We start from the raw sequence: 16653 nt of genomic DNA, 5'->3' as shown, positions 1-16653 counted from the left end.
GGCGGAGGACTGTGTGTCCCAACTCCTGAATGAATGGAAGCAAGCAAACATTCATTGATGGGCACTGGTGAAGCTGCATTGATGTGCGCTGGTAGGCTGCATTTGATGTGTGCTGGTGAGGCTGGATTTATTGGGTGCTGGTGAGGCTACATTTGTTAGGCACTGGTGAGGCTGCATTGATGAGCACTGGTAGGCTGCATTTGATGGGTGCTGGTGAGGCTGGATTTGATGGATTTGATGGATACCGGTGAGGCTGCATTTGATGGGCTCTGGTGAGGCTGCATTGCACCAGCCCTGCATTTAATCATATTTCCACTCCAGGATCTTGATTTTGGAGTGTGATATAAAACTTCCTCTAAACCCATTATTGGACTTCTCTAACTCTTCACAAACTCAGATCCAATCTCCATGACTATTTCAGCTGCAATGTGACTTCTGATCATCGGCACTGACTCAATAGTTTGCACACAAATGTGCACAAAGGGCTGAATGTACTTCTCTTTCCAAAAAAATGAAAAAGGAGAGACACGCTCATGTGGTGGCTTTATTTACCCAAAAGTACTTGTTAAAGGCTGCACACATAAGGATTCAAACAACTGAACAACTTCCCTAACTCAGGCTACAAACTATCTTTTAGAAGAAATTGGGAAGTAGACCAGATGACAATTTGCTTTTACCTGCAAATTATTGCAAATAAAAGAGGGACACCATTAGCAAAAATGTACCAGGGCAAAAGAGCAGACATGACAGTTCTTGGGATTCATGATAAAAAATGGTAGCTTGTATCATAGGACCAAGCAGATCACCCTTTAATTCACCAGATATTATGAGTAACTTTACAATCTATGCTCTTTAACCACTTCCCGACCGCCGCACGACGATGTACGTCGACAGAATGGCATGGGCAGGCATAAGGGCTTACATGTACGTCCTTGCCTTCCCGCGGTGCTTGCGGCGGTCGGTATTCGTTCGGGAGCGATCCGGGATGAGGGGGCAGCCATTCATTCATGGCCACCCCCTCGCGATCGCTCCCGACGAATAGAAATCCTTCGTCACATCACTTCCTCTCCTGTAATGTAAACACAGGAGAGGAAGTGATGTAATCTCTCCTCCGTGTCGGTATTTTTCGTTCCGACACCGAGGAGAGAGGATCGGTGAGTTGCACCAACACGACACTACACAGTAGAACATGCCAGGCACACTCACACCCCCCCGATCACCCCCCCCCCCCAATTACCCCTGCCCCCCAGTCACAGTGACACCAATGTCATTTTTTTTTAATTTTTTTTTTGCATTGGTGTCATTTGTGACTGTAATAACTGTTAGGGCAGTTAGGGTTAGCCCCCTTTAGTTCTAATGTACCCCCCTAACCCCCCCAATAAAGGTTTAACCCCGTGATCACCCCCCGTCGCCAGTGTCACTAAGGCTGGGTTCACATTGCAGCGGTTTATGAGAACGAATGTGATTCGCACCGCACTGCAGTGCAAATCACATCCGATCTCTGTGCGATTCGAGTTCAGCCATACAGATAGTATGGCTGAATTCGCATTGCACCCGCTGCACCCGCCGCACCCGCCGCAAATTCGCACGGGACCCTTTTTTTGGCCCGCAGCAGAATCGGATCGCATGGGTGTTCACACCATGCGATCCGAGTTTGCAGATCGCACTGCGATATGCGAACTGATCTGGGGGTGTCATTAACATTTCACTGACACTCCCAGCAGTTCGCATAGGGCAGTGTGAACTGCCGCCGGGAGGCATGCGATGCGGGAACCCGCCGCGGATTCGTGGCGTTCCCGCATCGCTCCAGTGTGAACCCAGCCTAATAAGCGATCGTTTTTCTGATCGCTGTATTAGTGTCACAGGTGACGCTAGTTAGGCAGGTAGGTATTTAGGTTCGCCGCAGCTTTTTATAGCGCCAGGGACCCCCATATACTACCGCATAAAGCCCCCTGATTGCCCCCTAGTTAACCCTTTCACCAGTGATCACCACATAACTGTTACAGGTGACGCTGGTTGGTTAGTTATTTTTTTATAGTTTCAGGGCACCCGCCATTTATTACCTAATAAAGGTTTAACCCCCTGATCACCCGGCGGGTGTCATTTGTGACTGTAATAACTGTTAGGGCAGTTAGGGTTAGCCCCCTTTAGTTCTAAGGTACCCCCCTAACCCCCCCAATAAAGGTTTAACCCCGTGATCACCCCCCGTCGCCAGTGTCACTAAGGTTGGGTTCACATTGCAGCGGTTTATGAGAACGGATGTGATTCGCACCGCACTGCAGTGCAAATCACATCCGATCTCTGTGCGATTCGAGTTCAGCCATACAGATAGTATGGCTGAATTCGTGTCGCACCCGCCGCAAACTCGCACGGGACCCTTTTTTTGGTCCGCAGCAGAATCGGATCGCATGGGTGTTCACACCATGCGATCCGAGTTTGCAGATCGCACTGCGATATGCGAACTGATCTGGGGGTGTCATTAACATTTCACTGACACTCCCAGCAGTTCGCATAGGGCAGTGTGAACTGCCGCCGGGAGGCATGTGATGCGGGAACCCGCCGCGGATTCGTGGCGTTCCCGCATCGCTCCAGTGTGAACCCAGCCTAATAAGCGATCGTTTTTCTGATCGCTGTATTAGTGTCACAGGTGACGCTAGTTAGGCAGGTAGGTATTTAGGTTCGCCGCAGCTTTTTATATAGCGCCAGGGACCCCCATATACTACCGCATAAAGCCCCCTGATTGCCCCCTAGTTAACCCTTTCACCAGTGATCACCATATAACTGTTACAGGTGACGCTGGTTGGTTAGTTATTTTTTTATAGTTTCAGGGCACCCGCCATTTATTACCTAGTCTCACTAGTGTACCCCTAAATTTAATGGGGTCAAATGGGGTCATTTGGGGGGGGGGGGGGTTTGTGCCATCTTGGCATTTTATGGCCTTCAAAACTGTAACGCCCTTAGAAAGCCTGAAGGCGGTGCTTGGTTTTCGGGGCCCCGTACGCGGCTAGGCTCCCAAAAAGTCCCACATATGTGGTATCCCCGTACTCAGGAGAAGCAGCAGAATTTATTTTGGGGTGTCATTTCACATATGCCCATGGCATGCGTGAGCAATATATCATTTAGTGACAACTTTGTGAAAAAAAAAAAAAAAAGTTTGTAATTTTCCCGCAACTTGTGGCAAAATATAAAATATTCCATGGACTCAACATGCCTCTCAGCAAATAGCTCGGGGTGTCTACTTTCTAAAATGGGGTCATTTGTGGGGGTTTTATGCCATCTTGGCATTTTATGGCCTTCAAAACTGTAATAGGTAGTGAGGAGTGAAGTCAAATATTTACGCCCTTAGAAAACCTGAAGGCGGTTCTTGGTTTTCGGGGCCCCGTACGCGGCTAGGCTCCAAAAAAGTCCCACATATTTGGTATCCCCGTACTCAGGAGAAGCAGCAGAATTTATTTTGGGGTGTCATTTCACATATGCACATAGCATGTGTGAGCAATATATCATTTAGTGACAACTTTGTGAAAAAAAAAATAAAAAAAAATTAAAGTTTGTAATTTTCCCGCAACTTGTGGCAAAATATAAAATATTCCATGGACTCAAAATGCCTCTCAGCAAATAGCTTGGGGTGTCTACTTTCTAAAATGGGGTCATTTGTGGGGGTTTTGTGCCATCTTGGCATTTTATGGCCTTCAAAACTGTAATAGGTGGTGAGAAGTGAAATCAAAAATTTACGCCCTTAGAAAGCCTGAAGGCGGTGCTTGGTTTTCGGGGCCCCGTACGCGGCTAGGCTCCCAAAAAGTCCCACATATGTGGTATCCCCGTACTCAGGAGAAGCAGCAGAATTTATTTTGGGGTGTCATTTCACATATGCCCATAGCATGTGTGAGCAATATATCATTTAGTCACAACTTTGTGTAAAAAAAAAAAAAAAATATTCAATGGGCTCAACATGCCACTTATCAATTTCCTTAGGGGGTCTACTTTCCAAAATGGGGTCATTTGGGGGGGGGGGTTTGTACTGCCCTGCCATTTTAGCACCTCAAGAAATGAGATAGGCAGTCGTAAACTAAAAGCTGCGTAAATTCCAGAAAACGTACCTTAGTTTGTAGATGTGACAACTTTTGCGCAAACCAATAAATATACAATTATTGACTTTTTTTTTTACCAAAGACATGTGGCTGAATACATTTTGGCCTAAATGTATGCCTAAAATTGAGTTTATTGGATTTTTCTAATAACAAAAAGTAGAAAATATCATTTTTTTTTCAAAACTTGCGGTCTTTTTACGTTTATTTTGCAAAAAATAAAAATCGCGGAGGCAATCAAATACCATCAAAAGAAAGCTCCATTTGTGGGAAGAAAAGGACGCAAATTTTGTTTGGGTACAACATTGCATGACCGCGCAATTACCAGTTAAAGCAGTGCAGTGCCAAATTGTAAAAAGACCTCTGGTCATTTACCAGCAAAATGGTCCGGTCTGAAAGTGGTTAAGCTCAAACAATCTCACTCCTCCAGACCGTCAGCAACTATGGTAATCAGAAAATATCTGAGGACACATGGTATTCCCTCTATTTCTTCACATTCTGCTAAATAATTAGAAAAGCCAATATCAGCTGAGGAACTACTGAGCATTCTCAAACAGATGAAGCCCCATCCAATATTATAGAAATTTCCCTCATATTCATACCACTAATTTTCTATGAGCCTTTAATTCTTTGCTTCAAAGCCCGCATTATGGTCCTTCACAAAAAAGGGGAAAGATGCAACCCAAGTCCAAAATTATTGAGCAGCATCTTCATTAAATGTAAACATCAAACTCCATGCAAAGGTTCTCTTTCATTGCAGTCTCCCTTGCCTAATTTATTAAGAGATTTGATTTTTTTATATTTTTTATTATGAGATGTTTTATAGCAAAAAGTAAAAAAAATAGATATTTTTTTTTTTTCAAAACTCTTTCCGTTCATGTAATAGAAAAATAAAAAACCCAGAGGTGATCAAATACCACCAAAATAAAGCTGAATTTGTGTAAAAAAAAGTATATACATTTATTTGGGTACAACATGACAATTGTCAGTTAAAGTAGCACATTGTCACATAGCAAAAAATTGCCTGGTCATGTATTGGCTAAAACCTTATGGAGCTTAGGTATTTAAAGCTACAGTACTGTTACCTGTGACCTGCATTTTTAATGAAATCATCAGTGTTTGGTGGTACTGTCTCTTCACATCACTGATTAATGACGTGAGTGTCACAACACGTAACCTTTCCTTAACCTTAACCGTAACCTTTCCTTAATCTCCTGACCACCAATGTAAACCATGCTAATGAACGCTCTAAAATATTGAATATCTATTGAATAGTGTAGTGGTAAAATATAGGGGTATTCAATATTCAAAGGATATTTTGATCGTATTACATGTATTTTTAATTGCCATTTTTTAAATAAAAACGGATTTGATTTTGTCGACTGTCTTCATAATTTATTTAATTTTTATTTTTTGGTGTAATCACCAAACTGCTTTATTCTGAAAACTTCACCTAGAGTCATATTACAGATATCCCCTATAAAATACTTTATATATATTTTTTGAAACAATACATTTTTGACAGGATCATGTACAGAAAAACATAAGTAATACAGAGGCTACTTTGCTCAAGTATAGTGCATAGAACATAATGCAATTTCAATAGTACACAGTTAGTCACACGGCTATATATTCCAGAACTTTTGAAAAACATGGAATGATAGTGAATTCAAATTTAGTCGTTTCTCATAAGTTTTCTTCATGTTGAGAATGCTAATAAATTGGGAGCTAACAACAACTTCCACTCCTCTAAGATTAAGGATCGGGCTGCTAGGAGTACGTGAGTGACAACCTGCCTGTGTTGCTTCGGGTATCTATCAATCACTAGGTTTAGAAGGGCTAGTGCTGGGCATGGTGAGCATCCCTGTGCAGGTGGATTTAAGTTTAAATGTTTGTTTCCAGAAGCTGGCTAGTGCAGGTCATTCCCATAGAACATGTAATAGATTCCCCACATGGCCACAGTTTTGCCAGCAGGGGAGAATATGAGGAGGATATGTTTTCCATCCTAAGGGGCATATAGTGCCATCTGTTATTTTTTCAAGGTATTTTCCCAATGCAACAGTACAGGGCGAGCATAAATATGATTTTTCAGCACTTGAGAAGTCCAACCAGACATCTATAGCTTTGTTGGTATTCCATAAAGATTGAAAATGGCATATTATTCCTTTTAAATACAAAAATGTGTGTTATTGTTTTGAGCTTAAATACACTTGACTACTCTCTAGAAGTGGTAATATATATGAAGTAACACATTCAAATATAACCCATTCATAGTTTAATGAAAATAATCTAAATTAAATAAATGTTTTTTTTTTGTTTGTTTTTTATAAATCTTTTTATTTATTTTTCTTAACAGATAAACAGACAAAACAAAGCACAACACAACAAAACATCATACACATTGAACCTAAAATATATTAATACAATATCAAGATCCAATCACCATGCATAGCAACTATCAATTTGAATACAAATTCAAACTAACAAGGCAACAAAGCCCCAACTTGATGGGATATATAATATAATAATTAATAATTAACAAAAAAAGTATTTTATCTGGGCCTAAATCTAGGCCTTCCCATTTGTCCACTCAAATGTGAAACCTCACCCCATATAAAAAAAATAAAATAAAAAAGAGGAGAGGAGAAAGCAAATATTAATCCCTTCTATCACCAATGGCCCTAAGCATCCGTTATACAGAAACACCCATATTATGAATAATGACCCCCATCGGAAATGAAACAAGTGCTAATTATAATTTGATGAAAGAATTGACATTATCTGGAAAATAAATGTTCTTGCTACCAGCTGAATACAGGATAAAAAATATTCGGACTGCATTACACAAAAAAATTTAGATAGCAGCAAGATAAAATGTATTCATTTATTTTTCTATTCGTGTGTTTCTTTAACATCTGGTTACAGGGACTACCCTACCTCTGTTTCTAACTGAGTGCTTAGAGTAATATGTTTTTTCTAGCCCTTTTGATGAAATATACATCTGGAATCACAAGAGAAAAAGGAGCCAGGGCATTTCAGAAGACCATGTAATGACAATAAGTTGGGATTAGAAACCGTATACCAGGATCCTAGGTATGCTTCTCTGTGTTTTCTGTTGGCCCTATAAAATTTAGGGGAGAATAGGAAGGGTGATATTCTACTTGCAAAGAGTATCACTTTAAATCTAATGACAACCAACAGATCAGGAAACTTGTGTTACTTGTGAAACTTATCAGCTTATTTTTTTATTAGTCTGGTTATTTAAAAATTGTTGATGAAATTTGCACCTGAGATCACAAGCAACAAGGAGACAGTGGACTTCAGAGAATCATATCATGAGCATGCCTAGTTAAGATCCTACAGTATGTGTCTCAAACCAAAGGATCTTAGGGAGGCCTACTTTGCCTGACCCTCCTCGATGATTTCTTAAAATCCTATACAATTGGAGGCACATAGAAGGGGTGATCCTCTACTTGCAGAGATGATCCCCTGTAAATTAATGAGAGACCATGACACGTGCGAGTCTAATTTGTGGGAAAAATATCAGCATCTTCAGTTTACAACAACCTTCAGAGAAGCAAATTTGTTTATGTTGCTCTTTGTGTTTATTCTGGTCAGTTTTATTTTAATTAAACTGGGAATTTTTATTAAACATGGTATTACTTTGATGTTCATGCTAAATTTAAACTACAATAGTCTTTAAACAAGTCTAAGAAGTAAAAAAAAAACATAAATGTATGCATTGAAGTATCTTGCCTTCCAAGACTTTTAGTATAACTGGTTGTTGCAACAATAGATATGCAAAATATCTTAGGGCCACCCACCATGAATACTTACAACAACTGGATTTTACCTAGAAAGAAAGAAATATGTTTCTATACAATTGAAATAAAATTTATGAACAATCATTCATGCTTTATGTAGCATGTTTGTATATTTTATTGCTTCCATTTATGTGTTGTTGCAATGGTTTTTTTTTTTTTTATAGTTAAGCACATTTTTTTGAGGTGTGCTACAAAATGTATCTATCTATCTAATAGAATAGTCTGAAAATGTGTTTTATACATTTTTGACAAGTACTGCCTGTCACATAACCTTTTGTTTGCATTGATTTCTACAACAGCAGTAAACATCACTGATTTTTATAGATGCGTGGCACCTGTATAATAAATGGTTGTGTTTTTAGGAATATGTTATCTGATACACTGTTGGGTACTTCTGTAATTTACGATTACATAAATATAGATAACCCAATATTAATGTCTTATTTTGTGTACTTTATATGCTACCTCTCAGCACCACTATACTGTTTATATGTTTTTTTCATTTAGAAATGATAAAAAAAAATCCTTTTTTTAAATTTAGCTGGATATTTACACAAGTCTTTGCATGTAAGCATAAGCAAAACAGATTAATCGCTTCAGCCCCGGAAGATTTGGCTGCTGAATGACCAGGCCATTTTCTTGCGATTGGGCGCTTTGTCGCTTTAACTGACAATTGTGCGGTCATATGACGTTGTACCCAAACAAAATTGATATCCTTTTTTTCCCATAATAGATTTCTTTTGGTACTATTTGATCATCTCTGCGTTTTTTTTTTTTTTTTTGTGTTATAAAAAAAAGTAAATAAAAAAAAAAACACAATATTTTGTACTTTTTGCTATAATAAATATCCCCATTTAAAAAAAAAAAAAAAAATTTTTCTCAGTTTAGGCTGATATGTATTCTTCTACATATTTTTGGTAATAAAAATAAGGGTATATTGATTGGTTAAAATTATAGCGTCTGCAAAATAGGTGATAGTTTATAGCATTTTTTTTTTTTTTTTTTACTAGTAATGGTGGCAATCTGCTATTTTTATCATGACTGCAACATTATGGCAGACACATCGGGCAATTTTGACACATTTATGGGACCATTGGCATTTATACAGTGATCAGTGCAATGCATTGATTACTGTAAAAATTTCACTGGTATTAAATATAATACATGAAACTAAACAACAATATATAGTGAATATACAAACATGCATATACAAAATTAAATAACTAGGTCTGATGAAATCACCCGTGGTAGTATAATGCTTCCTGAAGATGAACATGAAACATACTTCAAGGCGGTAATTGGTCACACTCTTCCATGTCATTTCCAGTCCCTCTGGCTGTCTTTCCGGTCGGGGGAATGCACGCCATCCACAGAGGTGGAAGTCAGGCACCACATGCAGTCATCCTCTTGAAACAAGCCAGCAGCCCCAGTGCCAGGACTAGGCGCTTGTATATGTAAGCAGCCATGTGGCTACTACTTTTGTATACCTTTTTTAAAATTAAAGAGTATTAGGCCGCGTACACACGCGCGGACTGTTTGCCCAACTTTGTCCGTCCAACAGTTTGAGCGAACAGTCCGCTCAAACTTAGCATGGACGGACATGGCCACACACGACGGACGAACAGTTTGCTGAAACCGTGCGCGATGACGTGAACGGCACGTACGACGGGACGAAAAATACGACGTCCTATACACTGCAATGCAACCTTCCGACGTGGAAATCCTTTCTGAGCATGCGCGAGACTTAGTTGGCCGAACAAGCCTACACACGAGCGAAACAAGGTTTCAGCGGACAGTTTTTCGGAATTTCCGTAAGACCTTGTTCGGCCAACTGTCCGCTGAAACTGTCCGCTGAAGCCCCACACACGAGCGGACTGTCCGCCCAAACACTGTTCAGCGGACAAGGTTGGGCGAACAGTCCGCGCGTGTGTACGCGGCCTTACACTATGAATGTCTACTATTTTCTCCACATATCTCACGTATCACTAGGAGGAGGAAAGTTCCTATACATCTTCAGTCATACCATATGCGAGCAGACACCATCCTGCCAAAGCGATATTTGATATCTTTTTAATTAAAGAAGTCAAATCCCTCTGGTAAGCAGATTACTTGTCCAGTACACGTTGGGTGTTATTTTAGTGCTTGGTAAAGGATCACTAACTTATTTGTTTGGAAGAATTTTCACACAGAAGAATTTGCTATATGTTGTTGTTTAGTTTCATGAATTTTAATACCACGAGCACCCTCTAATTCACCACAAATTGCCTTATGAGTATCACGCTACTTGAGGGGAGCAGCTATAGTCAATCAACAAATTTTATTTTTGAGTTTTATATTTTACTATTTGGCACAGAGCATCCTCTTATTCTTTAATAGTGAAGGGGTTAACACTAGGGCACAACCAAGGGGTTAACTGTGTTCCCTGCTAAGTGTTCCAACTAAAGGGGATGGGACTTGCTAGGGGAAGATATAGGTCGGTGTTTATACTTTGTATGAACACACGATCTGTTTCTTATCCCCTCAGAGAATTGGTATCTCGGTGTCTACACACAGAGATCCCGGTTCTTCCCGTGTCCGTTCATTGCGACCCCCGGGCACTTGCATTGGCTCTGAGGGCGAGCAGCGTGTGCACACATCCCTAGTGGCCACAGGTAGAAGTGACGTATCATGACACCGATACATGAAGCCAAGCCACGTTGCCACGGTACAACTGCGGCGGTTGGTCAGCAAGTGGTTAATACACAGTTAAAATATATACGTGAAAATGTCTTACTAGCAAAAAAAAAACAGAAAAAATTAATGCTGTTTAACCAGTTTTGTGAGACAGACAGCTCTTTCAAACACCATGTTAGTTCCTGAACATTCATTTACTTCACAGAAGTCAAAGCAATACTGCTTTGTCAAAACACTTAGGATTTTTTCAAGTTGATTTCAGTTTGTATAAGAGCAGTGTGTAAGCAGGTGCACTTAGCTAGTCTGCTACCAGGTAGCTCTGTTAAACAATAGTTCTGGTTGCAAAACATAATGTCAGCAGGTGCTAGGCCCCCATTAATTAAAGCCCCCCTGCAGTGATGTCATGGGTGAGTCAGTGCCCAGTTATAAGCCAGGTTGAGAGGAGCTCTAGGGCACATGGGCATGGGAGAAAACACCCTACACCAGCAGAGATGTAATCAGCATATGGAGGCTCTGGACAGGGCTGGAAGCTGAGGAGTAGACCTGCATCCAGGAAAGTGGTTGTAGACCATCTAACCCTTATGGAGGTGGGTGATAGGGTGGTTTATTAATAGGCCTTTTAGGCTAGGCCAAGAGTTTCCTGAGTGAAGCTTTTCCCCTGGAGGGTCCCAGGAGAGGTGTACCTATGGAGGAAGTGTCTACAGCGATCCCAGTCCTGTGAATAAGAGATGGCTTCCTAAAATGCCAAATAGGCTTTCTCATGGGACCACTGCAGACCATCCACTAAATGTGTTTAACTATGAACTGTCGAGTGGTTCTGGAATGTACAATATATTGATGTGATGTTACTGTAATACCGTGTACACGCGATCAAACTTTCCGGCAGAAAAGGTCAGACGGTCTTCCCCACTGAGTTCCGTCGGAGTTCTGATGGACTTCCGACCGAACGAACTTGCCCACACACAAACAGACCAAAGTCCATTCATTTTGAACGTGATGATGTACAACAGGACTAGAAAAGGAAGTTCAATAGCCAATAGCTGCCCTTGCTTCGTATTTGGTTTGTCAAACCAGTATAGAGACAAACTGTTTTCCCGATAGAAATTGATTCCGTCGGACAGATTTGAAACATGTTCTATTTCTAGGTCTGTCGGAATTTTTGAAGAAAAAAGTCAGAAGAAGTACACACATCCTAATATCCGACGGAATGATTCCGTCTGGCCTTTTCTGGCAGAAAGTCCGATCGTGTGTACACAGCATTATGGCATTCCCTGAGTATAATCAGTAAAGCAACTCTATTCATGTGTGAACATTCCTCCTTTGAGATTAAAAAGATCAATGACTGGGAATGTTATGTTAAGGCTTATGGAATAGAGTGGGGCACAATGTGGTGAAGGATTTGGCTTTATCTGGAGGGGAAGTGTTCTAACATGACAGGAATAGGGGGCAGAATTTATGTGTTTGATGTCATTACTAGCCAATCACAAAGTCCCTTTAACAATTGTGAACAACAAGCTTCCATGAAGGTTTCCTCAAGCTTTTGCAAAGCTTTGAGCAAGCTTTCTCTATGCCTTTATAGTTGTTGCTATTAATACAAATGAAGTATGAATGAATGAATAACCATTTTAATGAGGGTATTTTTTATTGCAGCCTCTTTCAATTTTAAAAAGGAATCCCTTATGGAAGTTTGCAGACCGTCATTAAGGTAAATACTGAATTTTCACATATCCTAGTTACAATTGTTGTAAGAGTTGATAGATCATCACAGAAAGAAACACCGCCATATAACATATGCATTGGATCTGCGGATTATGAATGTTATTAATGGGTCATTTTCTTATGTGGATAGGATATCTACTCAAATATAAAGCTATGCACATCACTTACAGACTGCAATTGGATATTTTCTGCATATAAAGCTAGGATGCTCCTGTCCTGTCTTAACACTTTGATTGTGATCAGTACAATTAGCACCTACAGAGAAATGGTAATTATCTGGATAAAATTATCTAGCTTTTTTTTATGAACTTTCCTCCATCTCAGGTAATGGAGAGCTTTACATGACATGTAAGCTATTTAAAATCTTACTTAGAAGCATGTGCATTTTATGTCTATGAATATCCAAAGATGAATTTGAGATTAATTACTTTTGTAACCATGGAGAAGATCAATATTTAAATACAATCTCAACAAGAATGTGAAAGTTGCTTTATTAATATATTACATTTTTGTTGACAACATTTTTGGACTTAGAACACATTCATTGATTTTGTGATTGGATGATTTTTGTAAACAATTTATTTCCTCGAGGTTTTATTTCTTATGAACCATAGTTAATTTCTTTATGTTGTTTAATTCCAGTTAAACTTGCACATAGTTAATCTCTAACAACATATACTGTAAATATATTTAGATTTTTGTCTATGAATTTTCTTTATTGCATTCATGATATTTTCATTTTATTTGGTGTTAATCAGCAATGGATATCTTCTTATTTTTTTATTACTGAAGGAAAACTGGCACATAATAGTAAAAAAAAAAAAAACAATCTATTTTTCAAAGTGTATCTGTAAACGTCTTGCACATTTTCCTTTTTTATCTTACCTAAACCATACTGATAATCACTTACTGACTCTGATACTAAATAATATATATATATATATATATATATATATATATATATATATATATATATATATATATATATATATATATATACAGTGGTGTGAAAAAGTGTTTGCCCCCTTCCTCATTTCATGTTCCTTTGCATGTTTGTCACACTTAAGTGTTTCGGAACATCAAACCAATTTAAACAATAGTCAAGGACAACACAAGTAAACACAAAATGCAATTTGTAAATGAAGGTGTTTATTATTAAAGGTGAAAAAAAAATCCAAACCATCATGGCCCTGTGTGAAAAAGTGATTGCCCCCCTTGTTAAAACATACTATAACTGTGGTTGTCCACACCTGAGTTCAATTTCTCTAGCCACACCCAGGCCTGATTATTGCCACACCTGTTCACAATCAAGGCATCACTTAAATAGGAGCTGCTTGACACAGTAAGGTCCACCAGAAGATCCTTAAAAGCTACACATCATGCCGAGACCCAAAGAAATTCAGGAACAATTGAGAAAGAAAGTAATTGAGATCTATCAGTCTGGAAAGGGTTATAAAGCCATTTCCAAAGCTTTGGGAATCCAGCGAACCACAGTGAGAGCCATTATCCACAGATGGCGAAGACATGGAACAGTGGTGAACCTTCCCAGGAGTGGCCGCTGGCCCAGAATGACCCCAAGAGCGCAGCGCCGACTTATCCAAGAGGTCACAAAAGACCCCACAACAACGTCCAAGGAACTGCAGGCCTCACTTGCCTCAGTTAAGGTCAGCGTTCATGCCTCCACCATCAGGAAAAGACTGGGCAAAAATGGCCTGCATGGCAGAGTTCCAAGGAGAAAACCACTGCTGAGCAAAAAGAACATCAAAGCTCGTCTCAATTTCTCCACAACACATCTTGATGATCCCCAAGACTTTTGGGACAACATTCTGTGGACCGATGAGACAAAAGTGGAACTCTTTGGAAGGTGTGTGTCCAAGTATATCTGGCGTAGAAGGAACACTGCATTTCAGAAAAAGAACATTATACCAACAGTAAAATATGGTGGTGGTAGTGTGATGGTCTGGGGCTGTTTTGCTGCTTCAGGACCTGGAAGACTTGCCGTGATAAAAGGAACTATGAATTCTGCTGTCTACCAAGAGATCCTGAAGGAGAATGTCCGACCATCTGTTCATGTACTCAAGCTGAAACAAACTTGGGTTCTGCAGCAGGACAATGATCCTAAACACACCAGCAAGTCCACCACCGAATGACTGAAGAAAAACAAAATGAAGACTTTGGAGTGGCCTAGCCAAAGTCCTGACCTGAATCCTATTGAGATGTTGTGGTATGACCTTAAAAAGGCTGTTCATGCTCGAAAACCCTCTAATGTAACTGAATTAGGACAATTCTGCAAAGATGAGTGGGCCAAAATTCCTCCAGGACGCTGTAAAAGCCTCATTGCACGTTATCGCAAACGCTTGGTTGCAGTTGTTGCTGCTAAGGGTGGCCCAAGCAGTTATTAGGTTTAGGGGGCAATCACTTTTTCACACAGGGCCATGATGGTTTGGATTTTTTTTCACCTTTAATAATAAACACCTTCATTTACAAATTGCATTTTGTGTTTACTTGTGTTGTCCTTGACTATTGTTTAAATTGGTTTGATGTTCCGAAACACTTAAGTGTGACAAACATGCAAAGGAACAGGAAATGAGGAAGGGGGCAAACACTTTTTCACACCACTGTATATATATATATATATATATATATATATATTTTATCCTACCTAAAATATACTGACCCTGATCTGTGACCCGACTTTTGACCCCTGACTTTTGATGCTGACCTGAGTATAACCTGAGAATAACCTTTGACCTTAACCCTAACCCTGACACTGATCTAGATCAAACCCTTATCTAATTAATTAGTCTCTATTTTCCTTTATTTTACACACACGTTTTTGTTTGCAAATTTCTCCTCTGGCAAGGAGAAGCAGATGTATTTTTCTCAATTCAAGAGGTTTATAGAATATGAATATATATTGTTTGGCAAGGACATCAGCTGTGTGTATACATATATTTTGTGCTGTTTGGTTACACTTGCTAGATTACTAGATTACTAGTACCCTTTACTTTGTAATTGTCTTTAATTTGTGTTGTCCAGATGGAGAACCTTGGGTCACATTTTCTGAGGTTGTTCTTTAATTTTATTTATTTAAAAAGTGTTACTCTTTCTCTTTAGAATTCTCTTCCCTGTCATACTTATACTGTATACTATATACCCTCTGAATAATGGAACAAACTCTTTAAAGGTAACTAAAAATAAGACAACTTCGCAAAGTTCAATTTCGCTGAGCATTTGATGAATTAGGAGGTTCAAAACATAATGCTGAACTCCCCAAAAATCTATTGAAGCTGAATCTTTTAGATTTTTTTCTGATCTATTGCAGGGCTTAACAGTATATAAAAATACTTTTTTAATGCAGCTTAAAAGAGAAATATAGCCAAAGCTTTTTTGGCCATATTTCTCTTCTGAATCAGAAGAGTGCACTTACTTGCCCAGAGCTGCTCCAGGCTCTGGAAAGATCCAGACCATATTGTTGGGATCCACCCAGATGCCGAATCAGCAGCTGTCTCAGCCTCCCAGTGCATGACTGTGAGCTAGAGTAAGCGCTGGAGGGGCAGAGAGTGGTGACTGACAGTCGCCACTTTCTTTTCCAAGCTGAAATAGAACTGAGCTATCAGCAGTCAAGTGAGTCAGCAGGGGACAACTACAGTATCATACTAATGCTTCAGAATGGAGGTGAGTATAATGTATATGTTAATTTAAATACCGTGCTTGGATGATGACTTAAAGCTGTACATTACGTTACAGAAATGTACAATTTTAACCATTTGAATGTAACTGGTCCATTTAGAGACAATGGATGATGATCTGTCATTTAGCAAAAGACAAATTCCTGGACTGCTTCTACTGGTAAACAAATCAGAGGGAGATCTGTCCTTTTTTACACGTGGTAGGTCCTTATTTAATTTTATATTTTTTTAAGGGAAATGAGTAACAAGGGGATCTAATGTGCCCCATACACATACCCCTGAAGGGCCCTTTATTCTATTGAGCTCTCCCATGAAAATTTCCACATTATCTTGGAGACTGGATATGAGAATGAATCCCTTGTCCCCTTAACTTAGGGGCAAGGGACCGTGTAAGGGGAGAGGATTCTACTTCTTTATTTGCAAGGTAACATCCCAATGTTAAAGTAATATATTCTGGTATTTTTCATAAGGTGAGTGCATGCACACTTGCATTCCTTTGCTCCTCAGGTACAGGCCTAGAAAGGGGTTTGGTTTGAATTTTAGGTGGAAACTCTACACATTTTTTTTTTTAAAAAGCACTTGCCCACTGGGAACTTTCACCCTGCCCAGGCCAAATTTTAGCTTTCAGGATTATCACACTGTAACCAAATTAAAAAGTTT

The 16653-nt window shown here is 39.5% G+C and overlaps 1 protein-coding gene across 6 annotated transcripts in view; it reads left to right on the top strand.

Annotated features, from left to right (window-relative positions):
* CDH12 (cadherin 12) overlaps positions 1-16653 on the top strand; it is a 1439064-nt gene that overhangs the window by 282935 nt on the left and 1139476 nt on the right. For all 6 annotated transcript variants that reach the window (XM_077492034.1, XM_077492035.1, XM_077492033.1 and 3 more), the window contains exon 2: positions 12233-12287. The gene's annotated coding sequence lies outside the window, so the exon portion shown is untranslated. The remainder of the gene's footprint in view (positions 1-12232; positions 12288-16653) is intronic.

This window comes from Lithobates pipiens, unplaced genomic scaffold, assembly GCF_037356315.1.
Source record: "Lithobates pipiens isolate NorthernLeopardFrog02 unplaced genomic scaffold, aLitPip1_a1.2 Scaffold_19, whole genome shotgun sequence".
Lineage (NCBI taxonomy): Eukaryota > Metazoa > Chordata > Amphibia > Anura > Ranidae > Lithobates > Lithobates pipiens.
The sequence above is the reverse complement of the archived record's forward strand: the minus strand, read 5'-3'. Positions and strand labels throughout refer to the sequence as shown.